The sequence below is a fragment of the Hyaena hyaena genome, unplaced genomic scaffold (assembly GCF_003009895.1).
Source record: "Hyaena hyaena isolate Hyena2069 unplaced genomic scaffold, ASM300989v1 scaffold_24, whole genome shotgun sequence".
Classification (NCBI taxonomy): Eukaryota; Metazoa; Chordata; class Mammalia; order Carnivora; family Hyaenidae; genus Hyaena; species Hyaena hyaena.
The window spans coordinates 3,353,915-3,374,961 of NW_024080656.1; the positions used below are offsets into that span (position 1 = coordinate 3,353,915).

Here is a 21,047-nt window from a genome sequence, read left to right on the forward strand (position 1 = left end):
TCTATGGATATTTTCTTTTATGTGGATTAAGCTAGGATGGTATAACTCCTAGTTTCTCACTATCCCTTTACCCATCCCAGGGAAGAAAGAGTGACATCTGTTTGTAAATTTGGGAAGAATGACTAGGCATCTTGCCTCATTTCTTCTTTTTGTTGAGTAAGGCTGCTCTCAGGGAGCTCACTCTTTTTTCAGGATTTAAGACTTACTTGGTCCAGGGCCATCATCTCCATTGGACACAGAAGATACAATGTCTAGGGTCTAGCATACTTTCAGAAGTCTCTAATCTTTTAATTTAAAATTAGAAGGAAAAAATGAACTTGTAGGTCAAAGAAAATGTTCAAAATATAATATTGATATATATATTTATTTATATCAGTGTCATAAAATATAATTAAACACACTTTTTTTTTAATGGAAGAGGGTGTTTAAAGGCAGAAATGCATATAGTCCCATGCAGGACACAATGTAATTCTGTGCTTGTCTGTGGAAGAGGGTAGGGAAGTCTAATTCTGGGGTTCAGGTGACAGGTCAGTTTGGTTCTCATGAGCTACATCCTCCAGTTAGCTCTCATCAGGTTAACTTACCCTTCATTTAACTTACTCTTGCTCTTTGCTCTCTGTTTGGATAGAGAAGAGAGAGGCTATTCACTAGGTTCCCTCAAGACCCCAACATAAATCACAGGAATATATATTTACTGAATTGAAATGAAGAAGACTGGAGAATTTGTGTAGTGAGTAGGACTACCCTGATCAATACCAGTCAACTTTGCAAAAAATATTCTTATTTAATTTCCCTCTTTCATGTTCCATGCAGATCAAATCCTTCTATACTCTGGAATCAGCCAAAAGAAAAATGAGAAAATGCATTGACATCATCCTACAAATCATGATTGATTTCTGCTTTGGAACAGGTGTTTGTTGTTGCTCTTGATTTTAAGTTTTATTTTAATTCTAGTTAGTTAACATACACGTAACATGTATGTTATATTAGTTTCAGGTATACAATATAGTAATTCAACAGTTAGTTACATCACCCTGTGTTTATCATAGTAAATGAACACCTCATTCCTCATCACCTATTTCACTCATCCCTTCACTCTCCTCCTCTCTGGTAACTATCAGATTGTTCTCTACTAAGAATATTAAGAGCCTAGAGTGCCTGGTTGGCTCAGTCAGTAGAACATGTGACTCGACCTTGGGATTGTAAGTTGGAGTCCACATTGGGTAGAGAGATTACTTAAAAGTTAAAGTTTAAAAAAGAAGAATATTAAGAGTCTTTCTTTCTCTCTTATTTTTTTCCCCTTTGCTTGTTTGCGTTGTTTCTTAAATTACACATGAGTGAAATCATGTAGTATTTGTCTTTCTCTGACTGACTTATTCACTTAGCATTACACTCTTGAGCTCCATCCACGTTGTTGCAAATGGAAGATTTCATTCTTTTTTATGGCTGAATGTGTGCATATATATACAGACATATGTATATATCACACATATACATATACAAATATATACATATACACACACATACATATATATGGCACATCTTCTTCACCTATTCATCAATCAATGGACATTTGGGGTGCTTCCATATCTTGGCTATTGTATATAATGCTGGGGTAAATATAGTGGTGCATGTATTCCTTAGAATTAATGTTCTTGTATTCTTTGGATAAATACACTGTAGTGCAATTGCTGGATCATAAAGTAGTTCCATTTTTAACTTTTTGAGGAACTTTTATACTGTTTTCCATAGTGATTGCACCAGTTTGCATTTCCGCCAACAATGTAAGAAGGTTCTCCTTTCTCCACATCCTCACCAACACCTGTTGTTACTTGTTTTATTGATTTTAGCCATTCTGACAGGCGTGAGGTATATCTCACTGTAGATTTGATTTACATTTCCCTGATGATTAGTTATGATGAGCATCTTTTTATGTTTTTTGGCCATCTGGATATCTTCTTTGGAGAAATGTCTATTCATGTCTTCTGCCCATTTTTTAATTAGATTTTTTTAGGGTGTTGAGTCTTAGAAGTTCTCTGTATATTTTGGATACTAGCCTTTTATCAGATATGTAATTTGCAAATATCTTCTCCCATTCCATAGGTTGCCTTTTAGTTTGCTTGTTTCCTTTGCTGTGCAGAAGCTTTTTATTTTGATGTAGTCCCAATAGTTTATTTTGCTTTTGTTTCTTTTGCCTCAAAAGACATATCTTCAAAGAAGTTGCTATGGCTGATGTGAAAGAAGTTATTGCCTGTGTTCTCATCTAGGAGTTTGATGGTTTAAGGTCTCATATTTAGGTCCTTAATCCATTTTGAATTTATTTTTGTGTCTGGTTTAAGAAAGTGGTCTGGTTTCATTCTTTTGCATGTTGCTGTCTGGTTTTCCCAATACCATTTGTTGAAGAGAACATCTTTTTCCCATTGGATATTTTTTTCCTGCTTTGTCAAAGATTAATTGACCATGTAATTGTGGGTTTATTTCTGGATTTTATATTTTGTTTCATTGATCTATGTGTCTATTTTTGTTCTAGTACCATACAGTTTTGATTACTACAGTTTTCTAATATAACTTGAAGTTTGGAATTGTGATGACTCCAGCTTTGCTTTTCTTTTTTAAGATTGCTTTGGCCATTCAGGGTCTGTTGTGATGCCATACACATTTTAGGACTGTTTGTTCTAGTTCTATGAAAATGCTTTTGGTATTTTGATAGGGAATACATTAAATGTATAGATTGCTTTGTAAAGTATAGGCATTTTAACATAAGTGCTTTTCAAATATGTAAAAATGTTTACAAAGCAAAAGATACAGGCATTTTAACAGTGTTTGTTTTTCCAATCCATAGCATGGAATGTGTCATTTCTTTGTGTCATCTTGAATTTCTTTCATCAATGTTTTCAGCGTATAGGTCTTTCACCTATTGGAACACTTTCCCTCCATCCAGCAACCCATCAAAACAATGAGAAATTTCTATGCTCTATCATGAACAAACATCCAATATAAGACATATTTTGAAACAGTTACATCTATAGGGAACACAAAGCAAAACCTGCGCATATTTTGCTTTGTAAACATTTTTACATATTTGAAAAGCACTTATGTTAGGTGATATTATTATATTCAAGGAGCAAGTTGGAATTACAATTAACATTTTTCTATGAAAAGAATTATATTCTTCATTCCCCCCCCCTACCTATTTCACTTGATTAAAACCCTGTGTATTTCTTGGTACACCTGGGTAGCTCAGTTGGTTTGGCATCCAACTTCCGCTTAGGTTGTGATCTCCCAGTTCATGAGTTGGAGCCCCGCATTGGTCTTTGTGCTGCCAGTCAGAGTTCGGAGCCTGCTTCAGGTTCTGTTGTCTCCCTCTCTCCCTACCCCTCTACCTCTTGCAATCTCTTTCTCTCTGTCTCGCAAGAATAAATACATGTTAAAAACAACAACAACAAAACCCTGTGTATTTCTTTGAGTTTTAGTTTTTTTTAACGTTTTATTTCTTTCTTTTTTTTTTACAAATAGTTTATTGTCAAATTAGTTTCCATATAACACCCAGTGCTCATCCCCACGAGTGCCCTCCTCCATGCCCATCTCCCCCCTCCACCCCACATCCATCAGTCCTCAGTTTGTTTCTAAGCATTCAAGAGTCTCTCATGGTTTGCTTCTCTCCCTTTCCCCCACCATTTCCCCCCTTCTTCTTCCCCTTGTTCCTCCATCAAGTTCCTCCTAATCCTCCTATACGTGCAAACATATGATATTTGTCCTTCTCTGCCTGACTTATTTTGCTCAGCATAACACCCTCAAGGTCCATCCATGTTGCTACACATGGCCAGATTTCATTGTTTCTCATTGCCATGTAGTATTCCATGGTATAGATAAACCACATCTTCTTGATCCATTCGTCCCTTGATGGACACTTAGGCTCTTTCCATGTTTTAGCTATTGTGGAGAGTGCTGCTATGAACATTGGGGTACATGTGCTCCTATGCATCAGCATTTCTGTATCCCTTGGGTAAATTCCTAGCAGTGCTATTGCTGGGTCATAGGGGAGTTCTATCGTTAAATTTTTGAGGACCCTCCACACTCTTTTCCAGAGGGGCTGCACCAGTTTACATTCCCACTAACAGTGTAGGAGGGTGCCCGTTTCTCCACATCCTCGCCAGCATCTAGAGTTCTCTGATTTGCTCATTTTAGCCACTCTGACTGGCGTGAGGTGGTAGCTCAGTGTGGTTTTGATTTGTATTTCCCTGATGAGGAGGGATGCTGAGCATCGTTTCATGTGTCTGTTGGCCATCTGGATGTCCTCTTTGGAGAAGTGTCTGTTCATATCTTCTGCCCATTTCTTCACTGGGTTGTTTGTTTTCTGGGCGTGGAGTTTGGTGAGTTCCTTATAGATTTTGGATATTAACCCTTTATCTGATATGTCATTTGCAACTATCTTTTCCCATTCCGTTGGTTGCCTATTAGTTTTGTGGGTTGTTCCCTTTGCTGTGCAGACGTTTTATTTATTTCTGAGAGAGAGAGAGAGAGAGAGAGAGAGACAGCGTGAGTAGGGGAGGGTCAGAGAGAGAGACACACACAGAATCTGAAATAGGCTCCAGGCTCTGAGCTAGCTGTCTGCACGGAGCCCGAAGGGGCGGGGGGGCGGGGGTTCGAACCCACGAACCGTGAGATCATGACCTGAGCCGAAATCGGACACTCAACCCACTGAGCCGTCCAGGCGCCTCTGAGTTTTAGTTTTAAAGCAGTTACAGTTTTGATTCTCAAAATGATTGAAGTTTTTAGGTAACTTCAATTTAAACAGTCACCAATGACAGAACTAATGCATTATTTACAAATGAATAAAAATGAGTTAGAAAACACATATAATCCTTTCAGTTCAGTTAGAGTGTGAACTAATATTTATCAAGCACCAGATCTATGCATTTCCCTAGATAGTTTCATCCATATTGTCACATGTAATTCTTACATGGTTCTCTATACTTAGCATCTTTTACAATTGACAAAATCAAGGCTAGGAGCAATTAATTGTCACAGAGCTCATACATTAATGACATGGCAGAATTAAAAATGTGAATCCTACACCTTTTTAAAAGTCAATATTAGTTTCCATTTCACCATCCTACTCCTCTTAGTAAAAATGACAATGATGATGCTTTGTATGCATATGTCTCATCTCAGAAAAATTGCCACAGTCTCCTTAAGGACATAGACTATGTCTTTTATTTTTGCAATGTCCCTAAATTCTCAAGAAACATTGGTTGAAAAAAGAATAGCTCATGATATTTACATAATGTTATTTAATTTTTCAATGAGATTTCAATGATAGAAATAATTGTGCTCTTCTACCCCTAAATGCAATTCTTCTGACTTATTTCACAGCAGACTAATTTCATCATCCTGTTTAAATTTAACTTATATAAAAGGTGTATAAATGCAAATGCAGCTTTTATGCTATAATTCTTCGAATGTGCATTACAATACCAGGCTCATACAAAATATATTTAACTTCATTTGTGGGCTGTTTTAACACTACAAGTTGCTTTACAAATACGTTTCTGGGGGTGCCTGGGTGACTCAGTATCTGACTTCAGCTCAAGTCATGATCTCATGGTTTGTTGAGTTCGAGCCCCGCATCCAGTTCTGTGCCGACAGCTCAGAGCCTGGCCTCTTCTTCAGATTCTGTGTCTCCTTCTCTCTCTGTCCCTCTCCCACTCACACTCTGTCTCTTTTTCTCAAAAATAAGCAAACATTAAAAAACAACAACAAACAAACACCAAATACCTTTTTGGACCTTCTAGGAATTTCCCAAGTACTTCGTATCTTTTCAATACTGGGAAAGATGGCATAAAATAAATAGTACTATCTATGGATTTGAAAACATGGAAAAAGAAATGGACACTGCCTTCAGAAAGTTTTAGACTCACAGTGTCAATTAGTCCTAGGTCTTGAAAATTTATATTTGAATATGCTCAACTAATAACCATCCAGGGTCTCTTTGCACTGGGATTGGTGCTTTTCTTGTTCTGTCTCCTAATACTTTTCCTATCAAAATACAAATCGCCTTAAACCAAACCAACAAACAGTTCCTTCAATCCCCAAGCTCCATCCTAATTAGCACAATTCAAGAATTCCTCTTTCAGGCATGCCCTCACCAAACATTAACTGAGAAGTCTCAGCTCTTAGGCAGGGTCTAAAAGGAAGGTCTACTGGTGGAATGTGCTACTTGGCCCTAGGCCCAGTTTGTATTTTCCATCAGCAAACACTACCTTTGTTTAGGGTGAATATCTTAGAACGCCTGTTGAACTTGCCCTCTCTCAACTTGAAAAAAGTGAGGTTTTTGTTTTTGTTTTCTAAATTTTTAAATAGTACAATCAAATTTTGAGAACCCAAATGGGTTTCATTACAAAGAACTTCACATTTCGTTTTAACCAGCATTTATAAAAACTTACTAAAATAAACTCTTTTGGACACCACTATTAGCCAACACCTCAAGTTAGACTGCACTGAAAGAGGGGAGGTGTCTTACAACGATAGGAGTATTTTAAAGAAACCAAGAAGTCTACACAGCAAAGGAAACAACCCACAAAACTAATAGGCAACCAACGGAATGGGAAAAGATAGTTGCAAATGACATATCAGATAAAGGGTTAATATCCAAAATCTATAAGGAACTCACCAAACTCCACGCCCGGAAAACAAACAACCCAGTGAAGAAATGGGCAGAAGATATGAACAGACACTTCTCCAAAGAGGACATCCAGATGGCCAACAGACACATGAAACGATGCTCAGCATCCCTCCTCATCAGGGAAATACAAATCAAAACCACACTGAGCTACCACCTCACGCCAGTCAGAGTGGCTAAAATGAGCAAATCAGAGAACTCTAGATGCTGGCGAGGATGTGGAGAAACGGGCACCCTCCTACACTGTTAGTGGGAATGTAAACTGGTGCAGCCCCTCTGGAAAAGAGTGTGGAGGGTCCTCAAAAATTTAACGATAGAACTCCCCTATGACCCAGCAATAGCACTGCTAGGAATTTACCCAAGGGATACAGAAATGCTGATGCATAGGAGCACATGTACCCCAATGTTCATAGCAGCACTCTCCACAATAGCTAAAACATGGAAAGAGCCTAAGTGTCCATCAAGGGACGAATGGATCAAGAAGATGTGGTTTATCTATACCATGGAATATACATGGCAATGAGAAAGAATGAAATCTGGCCATGTGTAGCAACATGGATGGACCTTGAGGGTGTTATGCTGAGCAAAATAAGTCAGGCAGAGAAGGACAAATATCATATGTTTGCACGTATAGGAGGATTAGGAGGAACTTGATGGAGGAACAAGGGGAAGAAGAAGGGGGGAAATGGTGGGGGAAAGGGAGAGAAGCAAACCATGAGAGACTCTTGAATGCTTAGAAACAAACTGAGGACTGATGGATGTGGGGTGGAGGGGGGAGATGGGCATGGAGGAGGGCACTCGTGGGGATGAGCACTGGGTGTTATATGGAAACTAATTTGACAATAAACTATTTGTAAAAAACAAAAAAATTAAAAAATTAAAAAAAAATTAAGGTAAAAAAAAAAAAAAAAGAAACCAAGGAGAGGGATGTAGCTAGCCCTGAGAAAGACTACAACAAAAGCACTGGGAGCCCAGATAGCATTTTCTTCCTAACTCCAGTGTGTCTTCACTTTGTCTGCTTCAATCTTTCTAGGTCAGATTCCTTTGCTCTCCTGGCTTCTTGCAGAATATAGCTGCCCCCAACTCCTGAGTTAACCTCATACAGGCTTAGTTGCACAATGAAACTGAATCTCTCTAGAATCCCAAATATTTTATTCTTAAACGATATTTAAAAAAATAGTAAATAGATTCTTTTGGTTCAAAAATATGCAGTGAAAATCTCCCCAGCTTTTTCCTCTAGCTACCTATTTCCATTTCTCCAAGGCAACCAATGATACCGCTTTGTTCTGTCTCCTTCCAGAGCTATTTTATGTATATGTGATAAAATACATCTACCTACCTATCTATCTACCTATCTACCTACCTACCTAGGTATTCTCCTTCTCCATTTTTTTCAGTTATTGCAGTATAACATATACATTTTTAATGAGCAATTTATTCTAGAAACTGTACTCTGTCAGCCTTGAGAGAATGCCATATGATTCCACATTTTGATGTCACATATTTCACCAGTTCCGTATCAATAAACATCTAGATTTTTCCCAATTTTTTGCTGTTACAGATAATGCTTCATAAAAGCTGGAATATACATACACATAAGAGTAATTTTTCTTTTTCTGTGAGTAATCTTTTGTATGCTTTGTCTATTTTTTTTCTATTGGATTTTTGGTCTTTTTCTTATTTATAAGTATATATATTACAGAAATCAGTCATTTGTCTCCGATATGAATTGCATTTTTTGCTTACCACTTGTGTTTTGATTTTACTAATGATGCTTTTCATCTTTTTTCTAATTCTAAAATCTCCCAGGAAGGGCTAATTGGATAAAGACACTCAGTCTTGGTTAATTCACTGTGGCTGGGGAGGTGGAGTCTTTTTTTTTTTTTTTAATCCTGGAGTACATGCTATGGAATTGGGTAAGTAAAACTAAAGGGGGAAATTATAGCAAGGAAGGTACCCTAAAAAGGGTCTACTACATTTCAATGGTTAAAGAACATTTTCTAGTTATCGGGCATACATTTCTTTGCCTAGGGGAAGAGAGCTCACAGCTTAGTTAAGATACACAACAATAAATATTCACCACTGCAATTGGGCAAGAGACTATAGATGAATTGCTGTGGGCAAAGAAGAAGAAGCAGTTCATTATGTTTGGGGTATCTGGAGAACTTTACAGGAGAAAAGGAATTTGAGCTAGGTTTGTAAAGACAAATATAAATGAAAATGAATGATTCTTGGCCAGTGCTCAACATCACTGAATGTAGGTTATATGGGACGTGTTATGATTGTCACAAATGAGAGAGCATTTGACAGAAAGATGTCAACAGGAATGGTTACAGGATGTTATATTTCCTTATAGGTAAACAATATGAAATTTTAACAGTTACATAAAGCTAAAGCTGGAGCTACCATAATATGCTTCTAAAATGTGGCTTCCTGTAAAAATCCTCCATGTAGACACAGAATTGTGGTTGTGATCATATCCTCAGGATTATTCCAAGCGTGAGAAAATTATCCTTGCTATTCTGCAGTTCTAGTTCTCTTAGGCTTTTGTTTGTTTTTGTTTTTAATACTCTTTGCCAATCCCATTTCCAACATTCTTTGGTTTGGAAACTGCCTCATGTCTGCCTACTCATTTATGGAGAAATTGGGTAAAATAAAGATAAAAATTTTAAGAGCATTTCTCAGTGTTTCTAGGCTTTTAGTCTATTTGAAGTCCATTTCTGTAGGATTAATGGAAGGATTTGGAAGCATGGGCTAAGGAGTTGGGATTTTATCTTCAAACATATTAATGAATGTTTCTTCCCAAATGTGATATAAAATCCTGGGCCCTGAGATACTCTCCATGGATAAAGATTTTTGGTCAAGTTTGGAACTATGTAATACTACGTCTCTCTTTTATAATGCACATTGTTATATTAAAAAATCATGAGGGGCGCCTGGGTGGCTTAGTCGTTAAGCGTCCGACTTTCTCTTAGGTCATGATCTCACGGTTCGTGGGTTCAAGCCCCGCGTCAGGCTCTGTGCTGACTGCCAGCTCAGAGCCTGGAGCCTGCTTAAGATTCTGTGTCTCCCTCTCTCTCTGACCCTCCCCTGCTCACGCTGTCTCTCTCTCTCTCTCCTAGAAATAAATAAAACATTAAAAAAAAAATTAAAAAAAAAAATAAAAACTCATGATAATTTATTCAAAGGAAAAATACAGAGTACAATGAGAAGCCTTCTACTTTAAAAGAAATGTATAATTTATTTACCCTTCGTTTACATATTTTCTTATATAATGCTTCTTACAGTTTGAGAAAAGCCAATATAAATAGTGAGAAGTTGTGAACTTTCTGAAACACAGATTTGTTTTTTCATGAAGTTTTTACTCATCCTGGAATGCCATCATTCTCCTTATTTTTTCTTGTGTTAGTTTGCTTGTTTTTGTTTTTTGTTTGCTTGCTTATATTTTGTGGTGTTGTTTGGTTTTTCAGTAGGATGACTTTTTTCCCCTCTTCATTTTGCCCCCCCCCTTACTGAGGTATAATAGATACAATTGTATAGACTTATGTGTACAAGATAATTTAATATATATTGTGAATTGATTAACACATCTTCTACCTTACATGGTTATCTTGTGAGTGCGTATGTGCCTAAAAAACACAAGATCTATTCTCTTAGCAAATTTCAATTCTCCAAAGTTATCCCTTCTTGCTAGATGTTCTTAGTATTCTATTCATTCCCTCAGGATATTTGTTTCCTCATTAAACATTTTTTTAAACAGTAGTATATGCCTGCCTCTTATAGATATAACTGCACAAAAATTGTTCTTCCTGATTGAGTCCACTAATATCTACAAGTAATAATAACTACCATCTATTGGGTCTTTATTTTTACATGTTTTTATTAATCAGAAAGTAGGTATAATGAATGCATTTGAGAGATGAGAGAACTGGGTTTTAGAGGGCTTAAAGTAATTTTCCTAAAGTTACAAGGCTTATATCTCTTCTTGAGTGTGGTAAAGCAATCCTTTATAAAGGTAAGTCCATTGATACTTATTTACTTTAGATAATAGCAATATTACCCATTATCCAGTTTCTACCAGATTTAAAATCGAAAAACACAGGAGTTCCAGCATATGTTGGCCCTACTTTCTTTTAGTAAAGTTCTTGCAACAATGCTATTCTAAGTTTAATTGAGAATGAAAACAAGTATTTATCCGCTATTATGTAGAGGAGGAAAAAATCCCGAGACAGATTTTCTTTAATTTGCCATATGCTGTGTTATAGAGGAATGCTCATTCGTTCTTTCACTCACCAAACATCCATGGAGTATTTATTTTGTACAAGGGTCTGTATTTGGCAGTGAGGAATACAAGGTTGGATGGGTTACGGAACTCATCTTCAAGGAACTGATGAACTATTAACAGAAATTATAAATATGTAAGTAATTATAATTAAGTAGAATGCTCTGAGTCAAAATCAAAGTATAGGAATGTGAAGGCAGAGATTATTTTTGATTGGGAGGAAATCATACTTACGTACTAAACATAAACAAGCAAGCAGGTCTAGAATTCAGCCATTAAGTAGGCCAAACATGGCTTTGGACAAATATTAAAGATTTATGATGCATTAGTCATTCTATTTATAAAAATCCAAGACATTTCTAAAACAGAAACTTTATCGTTTCCTTAAAGGCCAGTCTTTCATATACAGAAACAACAGGGTTCATCTTATTTAAAGTGTTAGGTTGTAGGCATTTTATCATTCTTCAGGTTCATCTGACATTTTAGAGAATTAATATTTTAACATAATTAATTTTAATGTAACCAATTGGAAGATTACAAAGAGCAAAATGTGATCAGGAGTAGCCCTTTGGTATTTAAGGTATATCAAGATACTCATCATTCAAAGAGTCTTAAATTTCTTCTTTGAAATTAAGATACGTGATCTTGAATGAGAATGTGCATGATAAACAATCTCTTTATTCCACGTTTTAATCCAGTGCTGATGTCTCATCCTTTGAAAGATGTGTTGTACTTTTCCTATTGGTTTAGAATTTAAACCAATAAGGAAGGAGAAAAATTTTATAACTATTCACAAAGGAAGGCTGGCATTGTGAGTGTTAAGATTGCTTTGTTCTTTATTTGAGTCTGACTTTCAGAACTTGTAATACCAATGCTTTCCTTTTATTGGAAAAGTAAGCATTCATTTCTAAAAAATTCAGGCTGGTTGATGTCTTGGCTTGAAAAGTATTTTCCAGTATTAAGAATACTTTCTTATTGTGAGACAAGATGTGATGAATCTTTAACAATGTTCAAAGGAAAATAAAAAATTTAAATGTCTGCTTTTATCATCGTGAACATATTTCATATGAACAAAATTGGTATTAATTTGCTAGATTTGTTTGAAGTTTATAATTACTAGGGTTCTTTCATTTCTAAAGTGGCATATATCACTGTTATTAGTCTTTTTTAATGGCTGTTCAGAGGCAGAGTTAATGTTAGGTTCTCAGCAACAGCTGTTTATATCTTGAGATTCTGTGTACTTTATTAAAATGTTTGCTGTTCTGAAATTTAATAAAAGCATTAATAAAGGTTTTTGTTGTAATTTTCTTAACATTGAGACTCAAGGATCTCTAATACAAAAAAATACAAAAGGAAAAATCCTTTTTTTCTTTGTATTCTCGTGTGTAGATGGCTTCATTAGAAAATTTACCATCCGAGGTCTCTGCTCAAATATTTCTGATTCTAAAAAAAAAAAAAAACCATTAGAATGTCTCCATGGAGTGTGAGTATTTAGACTCGGATGAAGATAAAAATCCACTTGAGCTGTTCCCAAATTTCCGCTCAGTTTAAAGCAGTTACTACCACATTGACAGTCCCTCGATGCAAAAGAATACTTTGCCAGGAGGCTATTTAGTTTCCCTATGAAAAACAATGAAGGTGGAATAAAAAGTAATTGCAAAGGGGAGTCGAACAGAGGGAGAAAACACGGATAAGCAAAACCACCACCAGAAAGCAAGGGTAAAAAAAAATTCGTGTACCTTAAAACACTGAACATTTCACGTCAGAACACAGAAGAAACAAACCACAGAAAGCAGAGTTTTAGGGGGGAGAAGTGGAGCGGGCGTAGGAGACGAGCTACTAAAACAGTGATCGAAAAAGGAAAGAAAACCTCGTTGCTTTTTCTTGGCACTTGAAAACCGAAGCTCTAAGTGGAGGGCAAAGGTTAGGGCCTGCAGTTCTGCACCGCAAACAAGCCCACGTTTTGGTGCTTCCGCCAGCGCGTTCGGACAGACGTCGGGCAGCGCCGGTTGGGGCCCGGCAGCCTCGGTCCCGGCTCAGGCCGCCGCCGACCCCTTTGTCTCCTGGCTGCGGGGGCCGGTGGGCCCGGAAACCTCCGCGGGCAGCGCCGCGCGCGCACGAGCGGCGTTCACGCGCCCGTCGCCCTGCACGCCCGGAGTCAACAGCCCGGCTGGGGGGCACCGTGGCGGTGTGGTTCGTCCCGCGGTTCCTCCCAACTTGCCGGCGGGACCCGCGCCTGGGCTGGCCCGCCCCGGCTCTCATTTCCTCCCCCGCCTCGACCAGCGAGTACGACCTTGTGTTTCTGTTATGCCTCTTGGTCTGGGAGAGTGAAGAGGGCGAGAAACAGCTGTGGTTTACCGCGCCCTTTTACTTCGGCAAACATGTGGGGCCCCTTCTTGATGCGTTTACGGCCTCAAAACAGCTCCCGCCTTCCCCGAAAACCCGCCACATTGAAAAGGGCTTGCTCCTCCATGTGACCGCTACGACCAGGGAAGGGGGAGGAAAAGGTTTTCGGGCGAGCTTTCTGGTAGTGGGGATGGCGGTGAAGGGACGGGTCCGCTGCGGCAGAACCGGCCAGGCCGGGACTCACTCTCTAGAAGGAGCGGGAGAGGCGGGAGCGCCCACGGGCCGGGTCCCCGGCGCCGGCCCCGCGGGGCGGGCCGACGCGCCGCGGCGGAGCTCGGGGACGAACCAGAGGTCGCGCCGGGGAGCTGGAAGGGGTGGGGGAGGTGGAGGGCGGCGAGCCACCTGGGCGACGTGGCAGCCATTCCCTACTCCCCGAGACCCCTCCCCATTCGGCCGCCCACCCGCCTTCTCGCGGCTGGTTGCCGCGAGGCTGCTCTTCCCCGGCCGAACAGCGAGCGGCAGTGTCTCCCCGCCCGGCGCTCGCCGCGCGTCTCCCCCCCGCGGCCGCCGCTGCTCGCCAGCCCTGCGCCGCGCCGAAGAGCGCAGTGGCGGCGGCGGGAAAGGGCTGCGGACCCGCGGCGCCGCGTCGCGCACTCGACGACGCGGCCCCGGCCTCGACGCCCTCCACCCGCTCCCGGAGCAGGTAAAAGCGGCGGGTGGTAGTCGGGGTGGCGGGTCCGGGAGGGAAGGGATCCCGGGGCCCCGAGCCGAAGCGGAGGGCCTCAGGCAGCGTCGAGTGGCGCTGCCCCCGAAACGTAAATCCCCGGACGTGGTGGGCCGGCGCGGGCCACTTGTAGTGCGGCCCGCGGGCCCGGCCGCCTGGACGGAGGGGAAGTGAGGCGTCGGCGAGAGGCGGGCCCTGGCGCGCCGCCCGAGGCCGGGCGAAGGCGGGGGCCGCGGCCGTTTCTTCGGCCTCTCACTCCCGGGCGGGCCTCCAGGCCCCAGACACACCCCTCTCGACACCCCCCCCCGCCCCGGGCGTCGTCGGTTCCCGCCGGGACTTGACCTCTCGCCCCTTTGGCGTTTCCCCGGCGGCGGAGCGTTCTTGGAACTTCGGTCTACCCTCCAGAGCACGTAGTCTTCTTAGCAAAGCCGTTTATTTAACTCACTTCTTAATATCCAAACACAGCTTCTCTCTCCACGCGTTCCGGTTTTGGATACGGTGGAGAGACATCCGCGGCCGCTGGTATTTGTGCGTCTTTGACCCTCATCCGCACCCCCCGCCCCCACCGCAACTTTGATCCTCCCTGGGACCCTTCTTGAACCCTACTGTCATCCGGACCCTCTCGGAGACATCCGTTTGGAAATCTGCCTTGGATAGAGGGAGTCATCTGACCGGGGCACAGTTTATGCCTTAATGCTCTTTTGGTTGAAACAGTCCGTAACCCCCCTCCCCCCCCCCCGCCCCCGCGCGCGCCCCCGTCCTCGAGAGCTGGAGTAATAAAATGTAGATACCAGATGCCGGATCACGCTTAGTGTGGGCTTTAAAGAATCCTCCTTTAGGCAACAGTCTTTAGAACTAGGATCTGGTATTTGTGGCAGGGACAGGTTTGTACACATTCTCGCCATGCAGTGGTTGTAATGTCTCCATAGCACAGTTGCGACTGGAAGGCTGGATTGGTTGGTTTTTCTACTCGGTATCTTTAAGCCAATCAAGAAGCGCTGCTTGCCTGGAGACTGGTTAACTCAGAAAAGGTGGGGATTGGTTGAGCGCAGGGAAGAAAATCCTGGAGATCAACCTGGTCTCTCACCGAAAACAATGACTGATTTGCAGCCGCCTCTTTTTTCTCACTTTTTAAAAAAATGTCTTTTCATCCTAACATTAGCTTTTTGTTCCGTTTTTATTATTTCTATGGATTTTCTCTCAAACAGCCAACTCTCTTTTGTAACTTGTTTTAACCGTCGTTCAGTTTTCAATGAAAGAATCCTTGCACGCTTTCAGAAATGGAAACGTCATGTGTTTTGTGTTTTGATAATCGGCGTGGTTCAGTTTTCTAACATTGCGCATTTTTAAAGGTTAGGGTTAGGGTTAGCAGAAACTAAATCAACAATTTTTAGTTCCTATGCTACATAGAGCCTTTATCATTTAAGTGGCTTTGCCTGCATGGGGGGCTGCGGTGGTGGAGATGGTGGGAAGAATAGGGAAGAAATGGCTGCTTTTGTACAAGTAGGCTACAGTTTAGTTATGAAAAAGGACTAATGTATTGAACGATTAAAAAAAAAACCCCAGCATACAGTGCTGAGGAATGTCAGTTTGTGTACCTGTTGACTTTAATAACTTTGAAGGGAAGAGTAAAGAGGACCAAGTATTGGACTGCATAGAAAAAGTGCTTTTAAGTTATTACCAAAGAATATTTTTTCTTTATTGAAGGAGGCAATTTATATATCTACTGTACACAGTAGAGACTGTATAAATATCAGTGTAGGTGCATATGTTTTAAACAGTATCTGAGGATTTTCCTTCTTTTAAAAATCTCCTTTTCTGTCTTAGTGATTATCCATGGTTATGCAAGTCTTTTAATATGCAAAACAGTAACCGTTTATTAGTCAATGTGAATTTTAGAAGAGGGGTGTCATCTTTGCCTTTCTTCCCTTCAGCTTTTTATATGCAAACTCATGGTGTAAGTCTTGTGAAGAATAAGGCCCGCCAAGTATTGAGTCTTAGCAGTTCTCTATTAAATGCCGTTAGAGGTAGTTTTATTAGGAATTAAAGAAGAGTTTGAACATTAAAAAAAAAATATTTACCATGCCAGGCATTGAATAAGCCAAAAGTCATTATCAGCCTCATCCCTTCATTCTCATAGTAATAAAAATCGCTACCACTTTATCTATTTGTGTATATGAATATGCCAGGCACTGTTTTAAGCACTTTACATATGCTACTGTATTTCATTCTCACAGTTATATGAAATTTGCACTATTATACTGTTTCACAAATGAGTAAACAGAAAACATGAGAAATGTGAAGAAAGTTGTCCAGCGTTACCCAACTGGTATTTGGCAGAGCTAGGATTACTCTTAGCATACTCTTTTTGTGGCCCTCTGAAACAAAACCTTTGATATCAAGTAAATCCTGACATTTCCAAATATCTACCATTCATCCCATTTGTTATAAGATGGGTTATTTTATGTACCTCTACAAAATTAAAAAAAAAACACAACCCCAACAGTGCCAAGTAATGGTGCTATATCATTGATTTTAAGATGTATCTTTTTTTACTGCAGAAATGTAAAAATATGTCTTAAAATTGATGAAATAGGGTATATTGGTTTGTCACATAAACATTTTTCCCCTCTACATTATGAGTAGTTTACTTATATAAAACATATGGTTTTATATACAGATTTTAACATTACTCTGAATTTTGGTTTATTGAGTTCACTTTTAAGTACCCTCTTACCCATGGTACTATAGTTTTAGAATATGTCTAGATTGGGTAGGCTGTTGGAAGAATCTAAGCCTTGTCCTCCAGAAATTATTTCATTTTGTACATCCAGATTCAGGTTGATTAATTTGTGCTGTCCGAACTTACATAACCTAAAGAATTTTTTAAAAATTCATTAATTTCCATGGGGGAAGAAGCTGGATAGGCCTTCTAGGTTTTTATGACCATCAGTGGAATTACTGGCTGGAAGAACCCATATGTTGGCTGAGCACTCGTTCTGGGTGTACCAATTTCACTAAACCTCATTAGATTGATGGTGGACACTTTTTCTTTTTTTTTTTTTTAATGTTTTATTTATTTCTTGGAGAGAGAGAGAGACAGCGTGAGCAGGGGAGGGTCAGAGAGAGAGGGAGTCACAGACTGAAACAGGCTCCAGGCTCCGAGCTGGCAGTCAGCACAGGGCCCGACGCGGGGCTCGAACCCACGAACCGCGAGATCATGACCTAAGCGAAAGTCGGACGCTTAACCGACTAAGCCACCCAGGCGCCCCTAATGGTGGACACTTTTTCTAAAACGGATTGTTCATGTCCTTTGATTATCTAATAGGTCTGATTCTCTTAAAATTTTGAGAATGGTCCAAATATATGGTTATTAGTGTCTTTTTTTCTTAAAAACCTTTTTCTCGCTATTTTTGGTTACTTTTATTTGTCTGAAAGTTAAAATGTTCATACACGAATCCGTTGTTCTTTTCCTTTGTCATTGCTTCATATTTCCACGTTAAAAAATTTCATTGTTCTACAGATGTGATAATCAGTTTTTTCTAATATTTCTTTTTTTTTTAAAGTTTATTTTATTAAAAATATTCTCTGTGCCCAACGTGGAGCTCGAAATCATGACCCCAAGATCAAGTCACTTGCTATTCTGACTGAACCAGCCAGGTGGCCTTTTAATATTTCTAAAATTAACTTTGTAATCAGAATTTAGAATAAATTCTAAGCATAAATTCATAATTCTAAGGTGATACCACCTTAATTGTTTCACAAATTGTTATTAAATCTTTTTACCACTATTAAAAACTTTAATCTTGGTTTGGAAAGTCTATCTTGTCCCTACCCCCCGCCCCTTTTTTTTTTGATAGTGACCATCTTATCAGGTATAGGTGATATCTCATGGTTTTGATCAGTATTTCCATGATGATTAGTGATGTTGAACATGCTTTCATATGCTTGTAGGCAATTTGTATATCAATCATTTGTGGAGAAATGTCTATTCACATCCTTTCCCCATTTTAAAATTTGAGATTTTTTTGTTGTTGACTTGGAGTTATTTGTATATTTTGGATATTAACACTTTATCAGATACATGGTTTGCAGATAACTTTCTCCTGTTCTGTAGATTTGCGTTTTCACTCTGTGGATTGTTTCCTTTGTTGTGAAGAAGTTTTTAAGTTTGATGTAGTCCCATTTGTATGTTTTCTTTTGTCTCCTCTGCTTTTGGAGCCATACCCAAGAAGTCATTGCCAGTCTAATGTCATGAAGTTTTTTTTTAATTTTTAAAATTTTTTTAATGTTTTATTTATTTCTGAGAGGGAGAGAGAGACAGCATGAGCAGGGGATGGTCAGAGAGAGAGGGAGATACAGAATCTGAAATCTGAAACAGACTTGAGGCTCTGAGCTAGCTGTCAGCACAGAGCCCGATGCGGGGCTTGAACCCAGGAGCCCTGAGATCATGATGTGAGCCGAAGTCAGACGCTTAACTGACTGAGCCACCCAGATGCCCCTAATGTCATGAAGTTTTCTGCCATGTTTTTTCCTAAGAGTTTTATGGTTTCAGATCGTATGTTTAGGTCTTCAACCCATTTTGGGTTAATTTTTGTGTATGGTGTCAGGTAAGGGTACAAGTTCATTCTTTTGCATGTGGATAGATATCCAGTTTTCCAAGCATTATTTGTTGAAAAGACTGTCCTCTTTCCATTGTGTACCCTTGGCAAAGATACCGTGACCATATAAAGTGAGGATTTATTTCTGGGCTCTATATTCTGTTCCAACTGTTCTTAGGTTTCTTTATGCCAGTACCATACTGTTTTGATTACTGTGGCTTTGTTAATATGTTTTGAAATCAGGAAGTGTGAGGCCTCTAGCTTTGTTTTAATTTCTCAAGGTTGTTTGGCCGTTCGGGGAACTTTTCTTCGTTTAAAAAAATACATATGTACAGTAAAACTTTGATTTGTGAGCATAATTCGCTCCAGAAACATGCTTGTAATCCAAAGCACTTGTATATCAAAGTAAATTTCCCCATAAGAAATAATGGAAACTCAGATGATTCATTCCACAACCCCAAAATATTCATATAAAAATTATTACAGTACTGTAACATAATAGAAAATAATAAAGAAAATGTAGAACATAAAAATAAACAACCGAGGTAAAAGCACTTACCTTCGAAAACCTTTGTGGCTGTGTGAGGGACAAGAGTGAGGAGGGTTATTGTGTAGGACGACTTTCACTGTCACTAGTAGAATCACTGCAATCTATTGGCCCAGTGGAATCTTTCTCTCTTTGTGTAGCTTTAACAAGGAACCTATCCAATGACACTTGGTTTTGCCTCCTTTTGAGGATTTTGTGGAAACTGTGACATTGCCTTGTCATTAAACATGTCCGTTGCTCGCACTTCTACATCCTTTCTCGGGTGATGCTTTTCTACAAAATTTTGTAATGTTTCTCACACTTACACACCTCCATAATCTCATTTGAAGTGAGATTTTACCTTTTTCTCCTCCTCTGCAGACGAGATGCAGATGTAGACTTCTTACACAATCTTGCAGTTTTGGCCAGTTGCATACCTTGTTCGTTCTTGATGGTTTCCTTCTTAGCTTCCACCATAATCCTCTCCTTCGTACTGCCTTTCTTTTCACCCTTTATCTACATGGGGGCCATTGCATATGTTCACACAGATGTTGACTACAGTATTAATAAACTCTTGTCATGTAATGTATTTAATGTAACCAGCAATAAGGCAGCAGAGGAAATGGTGTATATCTGCAGGCAGCCGGAGCTAGAATGAAGCAAAGCATTTCTAAGCTTATTCTCTGTATGGAAAAGCAAAGGACTGTCCATAGGTGCTTTGAAGTGGTAAAAAATACACTAGTGCCTGTTGTGGCACCTTGCGATGTTCTGAAAAATCACTGATTTCTGCCAAACACCATGGCCTGAGACCTAGCATCTCAGCTTGGGAGTCGATCACCCACAATCCAGTCGAGGAGGTGGGGGAGGGAGGAAAAATCCATTGCCTCGGTTGTGATCATGTGATATTTGGTGTCATGTATTACTTGTACTGCAAGACATCACTCATTTATCAAGTTAAAATTTTTTAGAAATGTTTGTTCATCTTGTGGAACACTTGCAGAGCAAGTTATTTGCAATCCAAGGTTTTACTGTGTGTGTGTGTAAGTGTAATATTTTTTCGTTTTTTGTTAAAGTAGACTCCACTCCCAATATGGAGCTTGAATTCATGAACCTGAGATCAAGAGTCATATGAGCCAACCAGGAGTCCCTCCTTTTCTTAAGTTTTATCCATTAGAATTTCTTCTTTCATTTTCTTCCTTCCCTTATAGCATGATTGGATTTTTCTTCTCGGAGCACATATCGATAGATAAACAGATATAACCTTTACTCTGCTTTATGAAAACTTGGCATATTTGAATTAAAATTTCAAATTAAGGGTTGGTATTTGGATTAAAAAAGGATTATTAGTTTTTAAAAAAAATACTTATTTTGAGAGACAGTGAGTAAGTAGAGGAGTGGCAGAGAGAGAGGGAGAGAGGGAATCTCAAGCAGGCTCTGTGCTGTCAGTGTGGAGCCAGATGGAGGGCTCCATCTCACAAACTGTGAGATCGTGACCTGAGCCAAAGTCAAGTGCTGGAATGCTTAACTAACTGAGCCACTCAGATGCCCCAGAATCTTTTACTTTATAGAGCTAAACTAGTTTACTTGAAGCATGGTACATTTTAGAAACTTTTATTAGCAAAATAATCATATAGAAAAGTAGAATAGTACATTGAATGCATGTATGCCCACCTCCTAGATTCAATAATTGTTAATAATTTTGCCACATTTACTTTACACATATGTATATATACGTGTAAGTTTCTTGAACCATTTAAAAGTAAATTAATGAGGGTGCCTGGGTGTCTCAGTCAGTTAAGCATCCGATCAGGTTATGATCTTGTGGTTTGTGAGTTTGAGCCCCGTGTTGGGTTCAGTGCTGACAGCTTGGAGCTTGGATCATGCTT

General features: G+C 39.6%; 1 protein-coding gene across 4 annotated transcripts in view; it reads left to right on the top strand.

The window, feature by feature from the left end:
• The first annotated feature begins 13,888 nt into the window (after positions 1-13,888).
• N4BP2 (NEDD4 binding protein 2) overlaps positions 13,889-21,047 on the top strand; it is a 76,630-nt gene continuing 69,471 nt past the window's right edge. For all 4 annotated transcript variants that reach the window (XM_039226973.1, XM_039226974.1, XM_039226975.1 and 1 more), the window contains exon 1: positions 13,889-14,013. The gene's annotated coding sequence lies outside the window, so the exon portion shown is untranslated. The remainder of the gene's footprint in view (positions 14,014-21,047) is intronic.